At 50.6% G+C, this 12,535-nt stretch overlaps 1 protein-coding gene across 17 annotated transcripts in view; it reads right to left on the minus strand.

Annotated features, from left to right (window-relative positions):
• The window catches only part of KLHL5 (kelch like family member 5), a 592,018-nt gene that overhangs the window by 416,853 nt on the left and 162,630 nt on the right, over positions 1-12,535 (minus strand). The window lies entirely within an intron of this gene.

The following is a 12,535-nucleotide window of genomic DNA, read 5'->3' on the forward strand; positions in this document are numbered from 1 at the left end:
CAAAAAACTCGACAATTTCACAAATCGTATCAAAATATTATTTTTTTTTTTTAAACACACACAAACTGTTATTTCGCACACGCGAAGATATATGGCATATTTTAATGAAGTGCAAAGTAACGGCTTAAAAGAACATGGTGACTGGAAAATATTAAGGTATTAACCTCCAACAAAAGGCCCACCGCTACACTGCCAGTACAGTAAGACCATAATCAGAGACTAAGTTCAACGTGTGCCAGCCACATTGTGCCAGGGATGAGGTCTCAATCACACCGACGAGGTGCTTATAATGGCAATGAACAGATCGCTTGGCGCTTATGAACCTGTCCAGCGCTTTTGATTATGTTTCCCGTTCAAAGCTGTGGGTCGTCTTAGAGAGCATGGGTGTTGACGTGGGCCTGGTTACATTCTTAAGGCACTTCTATCATGACCTTTCAGCCTCAGTCAGTTTTGGGAGCTCTGGAGAATGCACACAACCTGGAGAAAACATCGGTTTCTGTTGGGGCGGACGTTCAGCTTGCGGGAAAAAATGGGCGTGTAATCCATTACAAGCACGAGTATAGTTGACACTGCTCCAGGTATGTTGACCAATATACACCACAGTACGTCACAGCAGAAAGGGGAGTTGGGGCCGGTTTGGCAATGTTGTATGTAGGTAATCGGTCAGGCGTTGAGGGTCAGTCCTATCAAGGCCATCCTCCGTGGTCTGGGCGTCAGTGACGGAGGAGCTGCCTGTGGGTTCATCAGGGTTAACCAAACGGTGGAGTTAGGAAATGAGAGGGGCCATATATTTGGAGGTCTGTTCGCCACAGGCATCAGGTCCCAGAATTCCCCCAAGAGCGTCTGGCAGTGGGCAGCGTCGGCTAGCCAATGTTTGACCTGCGGCACCATTCTGCGGCCCAGTGATTGCCACCCGGCGAGCACTAGCAGCATGGCGGTTAGTTTGCGATTAGAGTCTGAAATGTCTTTAACATGCCTCAGAAGGCACAGGAGGGGGAAATCGGGGGCTTTGGGCTCCTGGGTGATGTCACTAATTATAATGCACACCTCCAACCAAAAGCTGGAAACCCCAGGGCACGACCAAGCTAGATGTACAAAACCGGCCCAAGGGGACGATCAGCGTGCACATCTGTCGCTGTACAGCAGCCCCATCTTGTGTAGCATAACGGGGGGAGGTAAAGTCGGTGTAGATATTTGACATGAATGAGTCATAGTCGATATTTCGGGGAGAAGGGTATAGTTTGGTTGCAGTAGTATTGCCACTGCACGAGAGAGAGACCACCAACTAGATCTGTGCCCCATGCATTGCGAGCGGGTTCAGTGTCTATGGGGGAGGCAGCCAGTGTGAGAGCGTATAGCCTTGTGACCAGTTTGCGCGGAGGAGTGAATATATTCGAGCACGGTGTTAGGCTGGGGAGCGAGTGGGAAGGCAGGATTGATGTTTTTACATGTGGCCCTCTCCAGATAATAGAGCAATTTGTCCAGTGGTGCAGCATCGTCTGGAATAGTGAGAAAGTGGTTATTGGGGTAAAGGTCAGCGTTGGTACGGATACCCAAGTACGCGGCACGGCGAGCCATGCAAGGAGTCTGGAGCGGAGTGAATGAGGGGTTAACTGGCAAGTTGCACTGAAGGTGCAAAACGATCTCTGGCTCTAGCGTACCTGCGAAGTCCATCCCAGGTCCAACGCATGCATTCCACCGTGTCGACCTCGATACGGGGGTTCCTGTGTGGTAAAAAACAGCACGGTCTGCAATGGCCAGGGGGAGGCCAGATCCGTCTCGACCGTCACGTGTGGCTGGAAGGGCGTTGGATGGATCCAAAAATAAAGAAAACTGGCTTGGGCACATAGCGCGTAGAGCCTGAGATCGAGGGCTCCCATTCTGCCGCAGACTAGAGGCAGTGTCAAGACGTCATAAGCAATGAGGGACTGGCGTCCTGCCCAGATCAGTGTAATAATATTTAAACGTAGTCTGTTAAACAATTGTGATGAAAGTGGAATAGGAACATTTAAAAATAAGTATAACAATTTCAGTAGCACGACCATCTTAGCAATTGGGATGCAGCCGGCCAGCGAGAGGGGGAGTTTTTGGCAAGTGTGTATTTTAGTTTTGAGCCAGTCCATAGCCTTGCCGAAATTAGACCTCCTCTGCTCGTCCATATCTCTGCTTAGCCAAATGCCCAGGTATCTGGTGGTACCTGTCGCCCAAAGGAACGGATAGTCCGTTGGAAACCGCTTGGTAGCACCTGTGAGCGGGAAAAGGGCAGTTTTATTTCAGTTAGCCTGTACCCCAGAGAGGCAGCTGAAGCGGATCACCTTCCTAGTCAGGGGAGCCAGGTCAATCCTGTGGTTCCCGGATGTATATCTTTACATCATCCGCGTACATCGAGGTTACTAGGGCATGAGATGAAAAGCTGATGCCCCGATTGGTGTGGTGCTGGCATAGGCATGCTGCCAAAGGCTCCATAGCGATGGCGAATAACATAGGGGACAGGGGGCATCCTTGCCTGGTGTCCCTCGTAATAGCTATGGGGTCAGTAACCTGCCAGTTAATCCTGATGCACGCTGTCGGGAGTGTATAAAGAAGCAGAATCATTTGAACAAAGCTCGGACTGAAGCCCAGTCGAGGAAGGAGGTAAAAAAGAAAGGGCCATTCCAGGGTGTCAAAAGCTTTAGTGGCGTTCAGGAGGGCAGCCACTGCAGGCAAGGTGGGATTAATTTGGTGAATAACAGAGAAGATGGTGCGTAGGTTATGCAAAGTGGCACGACCAGGGATGAACCCCGACTGATCGGGACGAGCGATTAATGACATGAGGGGGAAGGGGTGATTGGCTAACAGTTTGGCATAAATCTTATTGTCAGTATTAATTAGGAATAGGGGGCGATAGGAGTCGCAGCTCTCGGGAGATTTGTCAGGCTTAAGGAGGAGAGAGATCATGGCATTGCGAAGAGAAGGGGTAAATCTGCCCCAAGGCAAGAGAATCGTTGTACATCTAAGCTAGATGTGGAACGAGAAGAGACGCATACTCTTTGTAAAACCCGGGTGTGAGCCCATCTGAGCCAGGTGTTTTGTCGCCCGGCAGACCTGCAATAACCTTGGTAATTTCTTCGGGGGTGAATGGCTCGTCCAGGTATTCGCAGTGCCCGTTGCCGAGCCATAAGAGCTCGATCGTATTGAAGTATTGCTCCAGGGCTTCCCAGGGTGTGGGCTCACCCGCAGTATAGAGCTGGGCATAGAAAGAGGAAACCCTGGCGATGATATTGCCTGGGGAGGCAGTCCTGCTGGCAGCCTCATCGCTAAGGGCAGTGATGTAGGAAGATGTGTGTGGCTGTCTTAGTAGGTTTGCAAGGGTCGTGCTGGGGCGATCGCCCTCTCCGTAGCGGCAAGCACAGACCTCTTTGCTGAGGAATATAACATTTGTCTGCCTTGTCGTGGAACTCCGCGAGTTTAGTTCTGATGGAGGCGAGGGTGGTGGGGCTGGGATTCTGAGATTGTTGAAAATCTAGAGCTTTGATGTCTTTCTCCATGCGTTTGAGGGTTCCTCTGCTGGACTTGAACACCCCTGCCTGTTTGGCAATGCATTCCCCCCAAATCATGGCCTTGAAGGCCTCCCAGAGTGTCAAGGGTGAGTCAGGAGAGCCGGTGTTGTGCTTAAAGTAGTCTATGATGGCGCCCTGAATCTCCTCGTGGAAAGCAGCGTCCCAAAGCGAGTTGGGGGTAGGCGCCATGCAAACATGCAGTGTAGAGTATGAGGGAATTGCATACACAGGCGCACCGGGTCATGATCCGATAATGTACGGGCCAGGTGGTCCACAGAGGTGACCAAGAGGCGACGTCACGAGTCACAAGCCATAGATCGATGCGGTACCAAGAACCTCGCGAGCCGGATACGCAAGAACCTTCACGCCCATCAGGGTGGGCGTGGCGCCAGGTGTCCACTAGGGAGTTATCCTCTAGGACGGAGTGTAGTGTGGCTGTGGCCTGTGGGTGCTGGATACGGTCCCCCGAGCGGCCGAGAGCCAGCAAGGATGCAATTTTAAAATCACCGCCCCCATATCAAAGAGTAAGGTCCCAGAGAGGATATGGTATGCCACACTTGGGTGAAAAGGCTAGGGTCAACAACATTGGGGCCACAGAGTGCCGCTAGTATCAATGGCTGGTTGTAGAGGGTGCCAGCAAGGATCACGTAGCGACCCTCGGTATCAATGAAGAAGTGAGTGCCATGCCAGGGAAGGCCCCTCCTGAAGAGGATAGTGACGCCGCATACGTAATTGGAGTAGAATGCAGTGTAGGTTTCCCCCCAGTGACAGGAACGCAATCTGCATAAGGTGGCGGGGAGGAGGTGTGTCTCTTGGAGGAAACAAGTGTCCACGTTATCTGATGAGGTGTGCATGAGGCAGACAACTGACCTCCTTCCTCGAAGAGATCATCATCCTGGACCCGTCCCAATCCGGATTCCGCAGCAATCACAGCACCGAAACAGCCCTCATCGCCGCCACCGACGACATCAGGACCCTGCTGGACAACGGAGAAACCGCGGCCCTCAACCTCCTGGACCTCTCGGCCGCCTTCGACACTGTCTGCCACCACACCCTACGCACACGCCTCTACAACGCAGGGATCCGCGACAAAGCCTTGGACTGGACCACCTCCTTCCTCACCGGCAGATCCCAGAGTGTCCACCTCCCTCCATTCCGATCTAAAGACGCCAAGATCATCTGCGGCGTACCCCAAGGATCATCCCTCAGTCTGACACTCTTCAACGTCTACATGGCACCGCTCGCCAACATCGTCCGATCGCACAACCTCAACATCATCTCATACGCCGACGACACGGAGCTGATCCTCTCCCTCACCAAGGCCCCCACCACCGCCAAAACCAACCTCCACGAAGGAATGAAGGCCGTCGCCAAATGGATGAAGAACAGCCGCCTGAAAATGAACTCAGACAAGACGGAAGTCCTCATCCTTGGCTCCACCCCCTCCGCCTGGGACGACTCCTGGTGGCTGGCCGCGCTGGGAGCTGCACCGAAGCCCACTGACCACAAACGCAACCTGGGGGTCATCCTGGACTCATCGCTGTAAATGAATGTAAAGTCAACGCCGTCTCCTCCTCCTGCTTCAACACCCTCTGCATGCTCCACAAGATCTACAGATGGATCCCCACCGGAACCAGAAGGACGGTCACACAGGCCCTCGGCAGCAGCAGACTGGACTACGGCAACGCACTCTACGTGGGATCCTCGGCCAAACTCCAGAAATGACTACAACACATACAGGACGCATCTGCATGCCTCATCCTCGACATCCCCAGCCACGCTCACATCACATCCCACCTGAGAGACCTGCACTGGCTCCCCGTCAACAAGAGGATAACCTTCAAGCTCCTCACCCACGCTCACAAAGCACTCCACAACACCGGACCAACATTTTTTTTTTTGTAACATTTTTATTGACATTTTCACATTTTTAATACCGTACATCATTCAAGTCCGTCCAATAATTATGGCATAAAGTACAGTATGCGGTATCACACATCAGCTGTAGAACCTGCCGTAGAATCGGTAGAAAGATGATGCGATCAAGTACGAGACAATGTGTGTACCCTAGGGGTTCGGATGGACAATATGTCCCTTGAACTGGGGTGTAACACAGGTGTAAACTAGGGGAAGGGCATGGAAGTTCACCTCCGGACCTCGTAACCGAGTGCACGGGCTGTCGTGTGGGTGTAGCGCCTCAATGAATTGTGCTTGGACCTCCTCTTAGGGTTGACCGGCAACCGTAATTGTATGTACTATCAGGCTGTTTGAGACTTCTCTATCGGGGCCAATGGTGTGGGTGTGTCATCTGTAGGGTGCTCGCCAGGGGTCCACTGCTTGACTCGATATAACAACATGGCCCATTCCATAGATATAGGGTTCTTGCGGACCCCTCTCACCTCCTCCTCCCGCAATGTCTCCTCCTCTGCTGCCGCCCATTTATGTGTTGCTCCCACCCAAGCTGCCCGTGGAGGGCCGGTGGGGGATCGCCAGTGCATGGCGATGCTGCATTTGGCCAATAGCATCGTGAGGGAAAGAAAACGAGTCTGCACCTTGTGTTGCTTACGTGCCCGGAAGATCCCCAGGGCGCTGGCCTCCCACGTGTAACACCGGACCAACATACCTCAATGAACGACTCTCCTTCTACATGCCGACTCGCCAGCTTCGCTCCGCTGACCTCGCCCTCGCCACCGCCCCCCGCATACGACGAGTGAACGCCGGCGGCAGATCTTTCTCCCACCTCGCCGCCAAGACATGGAACACCCTCCCCATCCGCCTACGACAGACCCAGGACCTGCTGACCTTCAGGACACTTCTCAAGACCTGGCTGTTCGAGCAGTAGCAGAGCACCCCCTCCCCCCCCCGCCCCCCCCTTCCCAGCGCCTTGAGACCCTCACGGGTAAGTAGTGCACTCAACAAATGCATTGATTGATTGATTGATTGAGGCGTGCTTTCCGACAGTCATTCAGCGTCCTTATGTCCCATGTCAAGAAGGTGGTGGTGTCAGTCATGCAGCAGACGAAGGGAGATAGTGATGTGAAGTTTGTGGTCAGCGGACCAGTAGGAAAAACCTGTGTCGGAAGATGTAGAACATTGTGGGATGTATGGAGACAGTACCATGCCAAGAACAGTACAAAGATGATGACAAAACAAACCCCCAGCAATAGGGTGCCAAGGTTGGAACCCTGAGCTTAAAACCCAAATCCTCCTGCCACCCACTCCAACCCCCCAAATAGGTTGAGTATTTGAACCACCCCCACCCAGGGAGCCCAAACTCGGAGAGAGTAATGCAGGTGTGGGAATTATCCCTCGGGGGGGGCTCGACCAATTACCCCTTGCCACGCGGGCAGGGTGGCCAGGAGTTATAGGCTTCAGAGTGAGGCGAATTAAGGGCAATACGTGCAACCATGTGCAGGCATCGTTACAATGAGCCAGTTGAACAGGGTATAGGTAGATTGTCTCATAGTCCTGTAGCACGGGATTGGGCATGCAAGATTAAACCATAATGAGAAACTGTAGAGGAGAGCAGCAGCAGGAAAGAACGTATAGCAATATACATGAATAATTACAGCAAACGGGGCCGACAGGGTGTGTGCCGAGTGACGCACATTACTGTGAAGCGAGGCAAGGTATGCATAGGTCAATCATTGTCATTCATACGACTGTCCTCAGCAAGAGTGCGGCGGTTCCGCGGGGAGGACTTTTGTAGCTGCTTGTCTCTGATATGTTTTTTAAATGTCCATTGCGGACGTCAATTTGTAATCATTTTTAATCATTTGCCACCCTGTTGTAGCTCCCTGGAATCGGAACTGGAACTCTTGCACTGTCACTTTGATGCCAAATTAGTCCTTTTTGCACCGGTACTTTACTTATCGTTTATTAACACGAGGAGTCTATACGTTTAAAAATGTGGTAGTTTCTAACTTACAAGACATGGACTTTCCCAGGACTTGTCCTATCTTTAATTATGTGGTTGTCATTTTTTAATACGTGTGTCTATAACAAATTTAGTTTTTTTCTTTTACTGTGTGTACCTTTTATGATCAGTCCTTGGAAGATCGAATAAATACAACTTGACTTGACTGATCATTTATGCATCTTTAACACATAACAAAAATAATTTTCAGTTCAAAAACATATGCTGTAATGTGTACTTGGCTAACCTGCACTATATCTCAATATAGTGTTGTCAAAAGAAGAAAGATGCACCTGCTTTGGAGATCAGCTATAATGTTTGTTAGTCACATCAGGTGAAATGACGCGCTAATGTCCCTGAGGGCACGTATTCTATTACATCTAAAGACCGTTAGGGAAAGCAACACATACATCCACAATGAAACATGTCACATGACAAGTATGTGTGCATGTGTACATAGCAGGTCTTGTGGCGCCGTCAGGGAGCCAGACAAGCAGGGATTTCTGCAGATGCTAGCAGTCCTCACTTCATTCCATATATTTGCAGATGTCTGCAGGCTGTTAACAATGGCGGTTTGTGGAGCTACCGACCACAGGGAGGTCTACCGCCCCCACCCGGGGATATTGGGAGAGTGGTGCAGTCATGAGACTCCCATTTTGTTTGAGCTACTGTGCAGCCTATTAAAGCCCAATGGGTGTATAGAGGCTCTTTTTGGGCTACCGGACACCATTTAAAGTACAGGTGACCTGGTGGAAGGAAGTCAGTGGGGGACAATTTTCCCACCCGCCAATCCCTTTAATTTATCTTTTGTGTTTCATGGTGCTCTTTCTTTTGGCCTCATTGTTGGGACATGTGCGCAGGGGGTGGTTATTGTTGTACGGTTGTCGCTTGAGACAGGTGCTTATCGGTGACCTGGAAAGTTTTGCAGTAGGTTACAGAAGTCTGAGTGGCAGGGCCAAGGAGGGTAGGCAGGAAGTTCAAGGTTAAGGATAGGACGTTTAGTTGCTTAGAGGTTAATACTTGCAGTCATAGGCTGTAGGGAACATTAAGGTTGAAACTGTTGAAATGATCTTCAATAGAAATGAGATACCAGTGGGGTGGGGTATGTGGGTGAGACTGTAGAGAAGAGGGTAGGATATTGGATAGTTCATTTGATGTTTAGAGAGGTTTCAGTTTTATAAGGCAGTTTGCCCAGGAATAAGTGGTAATGTGCACCTGTTTCAATAAAGCAGCCTTTTTCACACCATAAAAATGGTCAGCGGTCTGTGCTGTGCTCCTCTCTCCCAATGTGTTACTTGTGTCATTCTGAACTTCACCTCTGATATGCTTTCAGCCTGTAGTGCCATATTTACTTCTCGGCAGAAGACATACCCCAACATCAGCCAGTGCCAGAACAAAGCCCGCCTCACTACGTATAGGTAGGGTGCAACTGTGCGATTTGGCAGCTGCATCTTTGTGATGTCATAGTAAACATTGATAAATATAAATTGCTAGAAACTTTATTAATTACATACCAATTCTGAACGATTCTGTAGCAAAACAATCAGGAATCGGCACGCTATTAATAAGAGTGAATTGCTTTACAGCCCTTTTCTAAAGGGTATTCAGCAGTCCCTTGTCTTGTGAATAATTCAGATTTCCTTTACCCATCTCTTGATGCTGAGTGCTGAGTAAAACAAAGTCAATAAGACAGAAACCAGCCGTGTCCCAAGGTGATGCAAAACCACAATGGCAGGGTGTGCTTGTGCTGTGCAAGCAATCATCGATTATATGTGTGGCGTGCTACATAGGCAATGAAGCACATCTCAACCATATGTTATAAGCTTATCGAAAGTCATCGAAGAGTTCTACGACCACAGGGAGGTACGAGGCCCCAGGTTGAGTGCCATTAGGATGTCAAAGCACTCAGAGGGAATTTGCAATACATTAACATGGGTATGTTACTTTTACATTGCACTTTTACAACAACCTACTTTTACCACAAACCTTTTATAATGTATGTTAGAAATGGGGTTCTCTAGTTAGCAAGGGTTTGCACCTTTGTCCAAGTAGGGACCCTTCTTTCTAGTCCGGATAAGGGAGTTACACTCCTAAAATAACCTTTGCTCACCCCCTTGGTAGTTTGGCACGAGCAGTCAGGCTCATCTTAGAGCCAGTGTGTAACACATTTGCACATAACCAACAGTAATACAGTGAAGACACTACAAAAGGATACAGTTCAGAAAAATATTTTATATACTTAAAACATGACCAAAAACGATAAATATCTGCCATACAGTTCTCAGAAATCTTCAGTAATCAAAATCTACTTGAAATACAATTCCTTGAAGTCGATAGCTCTCTCTGGGGCTATCACGGCATCGTGAACAACGAATGCAAACAGTTCTGGCTGACCACGGCTTCACAGGCCAGCTGCTGTGTCGGTAAGACCCGCAAAACAGTACCTGTAGAGATGAAAGGCGTTGGCGACCTCTCGATGAGACCCGAAAGGCCAGCGTCCGCAGGCGTCGGTTCTGAAGGTCGGTGCAGGAGTCGTCGGGCCCTTGAAGTCGCACTCGTTGCAGATCGAACTCCTCGGGGTTGAAGTCGGGAGCGCTGGCGTCGGGGCTGTGGTGCGAAGTGCAGCGTGTGGTGCCCGCAGGTTGAGGTGCAGGCAGCGGCACTCTGACGGTCGTCCAGTGGCGTCCATGAGAGCAGGGAAGCGGTGCGAAGTGATGAGGTGCTGGCAGGTCACGGTACAAGCAGCGGCGTCAGATGCTGAAGCGCCGTCGTCGATTGATGAACTGGAGTCGATGGCGCCGGCGGGCCAAGGCTGCGGTGTGGGATGAGGACAGTACGTCGTGTAACTTACGAGCGGTGCCCTCGAACCACGCGGCAAGCAGAGGCGTCGATGTTGGCATGGAGCGGCGGCGTCAGGGATACCAAGGCCACGGCGTGAAGCGAGGCGGTGTGGAGTGAGGTGCCCACAGGTCGCGGTGCAAGCAGCCGCTCGGTGGTGGCATCAGGTGGCGGCGGCGGTGAGAGCAGGGTTGCGGTAGGCATGTGGCGGTGTCCTCTGCGGTGCCTTCAGGACACGGAGTCTGCAGCGGCATCATAGACAGCGTTGGGTTGCTTTTTCTTCTGTTGCAGCACAAAACACACAGTCCCCAGTGCTGAGGGTAGAAGAACTTGAAGTCTTTGCTGTTCCTGAAACTTCTTGAACAGGAGGCAAGCTCTATATCAATCCCTTGGAGAAACTCACAAAAAGAAATTGCAGAAAGTTCAGTCCAGTCTTTTCACTGCCCAAGACAGAAGCAGTCACTGCAGGCCAACACAGCAAAGCACTCAGCAAAGTGGTAGTCCCTCATCACAGCTTCTCCAGCTCTTCTTCTTGGTCAAAAAGAGTTCTAAAGTTCTGGGGTCTGTGCTCCAATATTTATACCCCAAATTCCTTTGTCCTCTCAGGCAGTGACGGTCTGTGCTTAGTCCAAACCAGTTCTGTCCTCTCTGGCCCAGCTTTCTGGCAGGGGGTGGAGACAGCATTGTGGAAGGCAGATCAGGCCCATTCAGGTGTAAGGAAATCTCCTTCCACTACTCTAAATGCAGCCTGGGTCTATTCAGACTAGCAATGACCCATCAGACTCTCTGGAGCCACTACACATCCCTATCCCCTGTCACTCCAAAGAAAGACAGTAAATCCACATCCTAGCAGGGGCGCATAGAATGGCCAAGCAAGAAAATACCTACTTTCTAAAAGTGGTATTTTCAAACACAGAATGGCGAAAATCACCTTTACTAAAAGATGCATCTTTAGATTTTGAGTTCAGGCATACTAAACTTTATTTTCCCATTTGGTCCCTGTTGGAAACCGGGCAACCGGGTTAGCAGTCACCAGGTTCCCAGCACAATGGTAGCTTGGCTCGAGCGGTTGGGGTCAGGCACTGTGTTAAGCGTACGTCACACCCACACAATAACCATGCGTTCATCCGTTCCAAAAACGACACTACACCGTAAAAATAATGCAAGTCAAGTTGAAAATATATATGTCTTTATCTTATTTTCTCTTAGTTGCAGGTTTCATAACAAATACAATACCATAAGATTTTCCTTTAAAAGAGCAGGTCAAATAAATAATACTACATTGGAATTTCAATAAATAGGTTCAGGTCCTCATTAAGCAAAGAATAAATAGATGTGCAATAAATACAGATGGCAAATAAATACAGTCAGACAATAAATATAGTGCAGGAATAAATTAGTGGATGACAATAAATAAAGCACCTCCAATAAATAAGGTAAAACAATCAATGACAGTTACAGTTCAAATCATTTTCTTGAGGTCACTTGGTCTTACTTTGCCCATACACAACTTAAGGACACTTGGATGGCATGGGGGTGTCCCACCTAGATTGATCAAGGCTGGGGCCTAAGCTGAGGCAGAACAAGAGTAACCTAAAGATCTGGCCCTCCAAACTACACAACCCTTTATGGAGGTCACTGTACCAGTCTCAATTCACCCCTGGCACTCCCAGGCTGGTTCTAACACCCCTTTAGGCCCTAGAATGGTCTTTTAGGGCTCCACGGGGCCTCAGATGCCCCTCTACCACTTACTGTCCTTTTCAAGATGATCGGCTCCGCTCGGCACCGTGTCGACGCCGTGAGGCGGCTCCGGTTCGATGTCGTTGGACGGCCTCGACTTGATGTCGCTGGGCGGTCTCGACTCGATGTCGCTGGGCGGTCTCGACTCGATGTCGCTGGGCGGTCTCGACTCGATGTCGCTGGGCGGCCTCGACTCGATGTCGCCTTCCGGCGTCGCAGGGACTCGGACTCCCCACTTCCTGGTGTCTCCGGAGTGCGATCTCCACTCCCGACCTCCGGCGCGCTTCACCTCAGTCTCCGGCGACTCCGGTGGGCGGACTTCACTCCCCCGTCGACGCCTCACCTCGACCTCAGGTGACTACCGACTCGACCTCCGGCGCCTCTCCACGACCTCCGTCGGCGCCCTCACTCGACCTCGGGTGACTCCCGACTCGACCTCCGGCGCCTCTCCACGACCTCCGTCGGCGCCCTCACTCGACCTCGGGTGACTCTTTACTCGACC

The sequence above is a fragment of the Triturus cristatus genome, chromosome 2_2, assembly GCF_964204655.1.
Source record: "Triturus cristatus chromosome 2_2, aTriCri1.1, whole genome shotgun sequence".
Classification (NCBI taxonomy): Eukaryota; Metazoa; Chordata; class Amphibia; order Caudata; family Salamandridae; genus Triturus; species Triturus cristatus.